The sequence below is a fragment of the Neovison vison genome, chromosome 11, assembly GCF_020171115.1.
Source record: "Neovison vison isolate M4711 chromosome 11, ASM_NN_V1, whole genome shotgun sequence".
Lineage (NCBI taxonomy): Eukaryota > Metazoa > Chordata > Mammalia > Carnivora > Mustelidae > Neogale > Neogale vison.
Window position 1 is genome coordinate 98,441,921 of NC_058101.1, and position 5,248 is coordinate 98,447,168.

Here is a 5,248-nt window from a genome sequence, read left to right on the forward strand (position 1 = left end):
GCTGCCTGCTGCTGCCAGGGATTGTGAGGGGCAACTAATTATATACTTTGGGGGTGGGGGAAGTAAAGATAAGGGAACTTTTAAAAGATCTTCATGTGCTGAAGAAGACACAGGATACCAGAAGGCTTGCTATTTTGAAAACAAGGTTATTTTTCCCTCTAGCAAAGCATTAACATTAAGACAGTTGGGAGATTCTTGGAGGAACACAATATTCTGCCTGCATCAAGTATTTGTCAATGGGATGCAGGTTATATGGACATTTAATTTTATCTACATTTCCTTCTGCCTTTGTTTACCATATCATACCTCCCTGAATTATTTTGACCCTTAAACCTTTAAGATTGCTGAGGGTGGAAGTCTCATCTTTTATAACTTCTTCCTGCTGAATAGAGATGTAGAAATGTCCTTACCTATGAGTCAACATTGGTTATTTGGGGAATTTATATATAAGAGTTACCAAAGGCAGAGGCAACCAATCCAAGGTAGACAACATATACAAACCTCCTTGAGTAGAACGGATCATCTCTCAACTGGAAGTTATGGCAGTGGAGGAGTCTTGGCACCAGGAAGGGAGACACCAGAAAAAGACAAGAAAAGGTTATTATAATAAGAAAGAGAAGCCTGAATAAAAAGACCTTTGGTAGTTAACTAAAATTTTCTCCAAGCTTTTATTGTTGTTTGAAGAGAAATTTGAGGTCTTCCACTGATTTGCAGGAATAAGAAGGCATGTTAGTTTGCTCACTGGTTTCCTGTGAGGGTATTAAAGGTTTTATTCTAGATATATGAGCACATGAAGAGTGCCCCTCTAATCTTACTATTGTGGGAGTACATACTATGACCCGGTAGGGGCTCTTCCATTTTGGAGTTAATTCCCCTGCTGTATTAGAATTCCAATCCTTTAAATAATCCCGATGCCCAGGGGTTTTATGGGGTGGATGTTAGTGATTGTCAGATCAGGTTTAAGGAAGATAAGGTTTGTGTATTCATTTAAAGATTTATGAATTAACCAGCCTCAAGTGAATAATTTAACAGAGCATTATAGTCTCCATCAGTTGGTAGGTCTCCAGTAAGAACAGAATTTCCAGATAGTATCTCAAAAGGGATGATAACCAATAACAGTTGATTGTTTTGGGGCAATCCTCATTCAAAGAATGAGTAATACCAGTAGGAGTAATCCAACAATCCAGTTTTCTTAAGTCTCTTTGCTTAGAATCTAATATCTACAAAAATGTGTTATTGAAACATTTTCTCTCTATAATAACCCTCATGTTTAATCAGAGATAGCCAAATCAGGACTAACTCATTTATAAAGCAAGTCCAATTTTAAAAAACTTGGCCTTACAATTTACATAATCTCAGCAAGAATAGTGATTTATTATAGATCTTTTAGAATTTGTTCTGCTGGAAATTTTATAAGGTTGAACTTTTAGTAGCCTCTCCAAACCAGAAGCCAAGCCAAGGGCTTACCATCAGACATGCTTACCATCAGACATGCTTGCAATACCTGTAGATTTGGATGGATCCCTCTTGTTGAGATCCCCAACAAGGTTGAGGTTCCTGCAACCTCAGGAAGTGATACTCTTTACTCACCTTGTGAGGCTTCTGGGAACTCTAAACAAGGTATCAGGTCAACATTTCCAAGGGGCTTTATTGTCCTCATGTTTCATAAAGTCAACCTTCATTCCTTAAGGCTGTATGGTCATATATGAGTCTATGCAAGTCTCTCAAATAGACATTCCAGTCAGAGTCTAGGTAAAATAACCAGTGTTTTCAATGGTGTCCTGTTACAAGGAAAACACATGCTTATTGAACTTATACAAGTGACTTGTCATGTCACTATAATTGTCATGGAAGAAAGAATACTTACTGAGATCTTTTGAATTTCAGAGGGTTCAAGTAGATAGAAGAGTTGAATGCTTTATTCTGTTCATAGAGGAATACTTTATTATTTCTGTGTATCACTGATGTCTTAAGAGAATATTTCCTTAGTCAGGAAGAGCAAATATTAGAGAAAAAAAATGTTTCAAACAAGAGTCATAAACTATAATTATCCTCAGGTTAGTTAGTTCTGGAAATTCTTACTAATTTCAGTTTTGACCTTAAAGGTACTAAATAACTGTATTTGTCCCAAAAGTCCTGTTAATGAATCCTCTTGAAGATGAAACCTGTTCTTCAAGAAAAAAAGAACAATAACTATAAATGAAAAACTCAAAAATTGACATAGTTAAAGATCTTTTGAGAGGTTACAACATAGTTGCAAGGAAACCTGGTTATTTCTGTGACACATAACACTTCAATAATGAGAATTTTAAGTAATGGTCTTATATCAGAACATATTAAAGTTTTAGGAACTGCGTATCATTCTAGAATTGTTATAGCATTTACCCAAACAATACAACCTAGGCTTATTATTTAACAATTCTTCCAGAGTAGCTTAACATACCAAATAAAAAGGCCCAATGAATCAAAGAGACTTTATTTACAATTTAAATCTTGGGAAGTTTGTGAAAACCTTAGAACGTTTTTTTGTTGTTGTTTTGTTTTTTTTAAATTTTTATTTATTTATTTGACAGACAGAGATCACAAGTAGGCAGAGAGGCAGGCGGGGGGAGGGAAGCAGGCTCCCCACGGAGCAGAGAGCCCGATGCAGGGCTCCATCCCAGGACTCTGAGATCATGACCCGAGCGGAAAGCAGAGGCCCAACCCACTGAGCCACTCAGGCACCCCCCTTAGAACGTTTTAAAGTACGTTACAAAAATTATTTCTATTTAATCAAGGTGACAAGAGATTCAAAAGGCAAATATGTAGGGTTATATAGTTGTTAGCAAAATTTAGCTCCTTTATTTTATTTTATTTTTTTTTCTTGCTTCTCAATGGCTTTGATCATGTCTTTATTCAAAATTAGCTGTCCAAAATTATTTGACTTTTATGAATAAACGTTAAGTTTTTAGGCAGCAGGCTTCTCTGCAGTGGGTTTCTTTTCTGCAGGCTTCTTATCTGCCGCTGGTTTCTTGGTAGCTGCAGCCTTTTTCCCCACCACAGGTTTCTTCTGCTTCTTCACACTAACAGCCTTCTTTCCTTTCTTCCCTACCACAGGCTTCTTGCCTGGAACTCCCTTCTCACCTGATTTGGCTTCTAAGGCTGCCGCTGCCTTATCCATCCGGAGTTTGTGCTTCTTGGCCTGGCGAAGAATGGTGTTCCGGCGCATGGTCTTTGCATAGGGGTTTAGCTTCAACATGATTCTCAGGTTCTTCAGTGGATTCTTCTTCAGGACCCTGCGATGAATCTTCTTGCGTGGTGCTCGGAGGGCTCTTTGGATCTCTGGACTTTTCAAGATTCTGCTAAGGTCTGTATTAAGCATCTTATGCATGGGAAGGTTGTAGTTACTCTTGAGGGAGGCAGCCTTACGCCAAGTGCCATAAAGATCGTCTAACTTGCGGAAAGCACTTTCAGTCCAAATGCAGAAACGTCCCACATGCCCACCAGGAGCAAGTTTCAAAATGTTCAGTTTGCTTAAAAAAAAAAAATGTTCAGTTTGCTTACATTAAGTAAAGTAATTCCAGGAATGTTTCTGAAGGCCTTGATGATACCATTGTCTTCATTGTAGATGATGCAGGGTTCCCTGAGCTGGATTCGACGGCGGTTTCTCATTTTGCCCTTGCCAGCTCTCATTCGCTGAGAGGCATAGACCTTTTTGATATCATTCCAGGCTTTAAGTTTTTTAAGAAGCAAAACAGCCTCCTTGGTCTTCTTATAGCCTTCAACTTTATCTTCAACCACCAAAGGAAGTTCAGGAACTTCCTCAATACGATGACATTTAGACATGACCAGCGCTGGTAAGGCCGAGGCAGCCAGGGCAGAGCAAATGGCGTATCGCTTCTGTGTCGTGTTCACTCTGCGATGCCAACGGCGCCAGGTTTTGGTGGGTGCAAACATGCGGCCCCCACGACACATATTTCCAAAGGCACCCTGGCCAGAACGGTGAGTCCCACCACCTCGAACTCTGGGAATTCGAGCCACAGCTCTGCCAGTACCCCAAGACTCAGCACTGGTTTGATGACCTGCTAATTCACTGACAGCATATGGCTGTCTGTTGTTTTTGCGCAAGTTGGTGTGAACAAAGTTCACAATATCCGGTCGAATGGGAGCCTTGAACACAGCAGGCAAAGTAACATTTTTGCCAGATAATTCCCCCTTTTCTGAGTACACAGATATCAATGGGCGAGCACACGCCATCGCGGGGAGAGGAGAGGGCCACGCTCCTCTCAACCCGGCGGCTCCTATAGGAAAAGCTATTTTATTTTTTTTAAGATTTTATTTATGTATTTGGCACAGAGAGAGAGATCACAAGTAGGCAGAGAGGCAGGCAGAGAGAGAGGGTGGAAACAGGCTCCCCACTGAGAGAGAGCGAGAGTCTGATCCAGTTGATCCCAGGACTCTAAGATCATGACCTGAGCGGAAGGCAGAGGCTTAACCCTCTAAGCCACCCAGGTGCCCCAGCTCCTTTAATACTGAGAAATTTTAACCAAGTAATCAAAGTCTTGATAAAGACAAAAAAAAAATTCTTTTTTCTGGATAGGCAAAAGAGAAAAAAATCTTGGTTTGCATTTTATCAAGAGCAGACCAATAATTCAAGAAAACGATGTCTTTTTAACCAAGAGAAAGCAGACTTTCAACCCTGTGACTGATACTTTTAAAATCCAATCATTTCAATCTTAGCCCATCCTGACCACAACTAAAATTGCTTCCAAAGGTTTCCCTACAACAAAACTACAAGCTTCCTTTGCATACAGATTTTTGTCCCAAGCCATTTCTTTCCAAATGACCAGTATCATTTAGGACAAAATTACTTCCTATTACCTTGAACAAAAATGCATTCCCATTCCTTTCATCTTTCTTCCATATTTCCTACCTTTCTACCTACAGAGTTGCTTCCCTCATTTGCATTAGTCTTAATTACACTAAGCAAAATTTTGCACTCTTAGAAACTTTAGTCTCCATTGAAAACTAAGTGGTAACTGATTGTGAACTATCACACCACAATTCTTTAGATGGCAAACTTATGAATCTATTAAGCACAAAACAGGTATACCAAGATTCAAATATTCTTAGTTTCTTTGCAATAATAAGTCAAAAGCACAAATCTACATCTAGTAATCAATGCTTTAGCACTTTAGCCCATTTGGAAAGGAACTAGATGTCCAAAGAATTAAATCCCATTTATCTTCCAAGCAAAACTTTCAAGTTT

The 5,248-nt window shown here is 39.3% G+C and overlaps 1 pseudogene; it reads right to left on the bottom strand.

Moving 5' to 3' along the window:
• Positions 1–2,874: 2,874 nt before the first annotated feature.
• Positions 2,875–4,286, bottom strand: LOC122889253 (annotated as a pseudogene).
• Between the last annotated feature and the right edge of the window lie 962 nt (positions 4,287–5,248).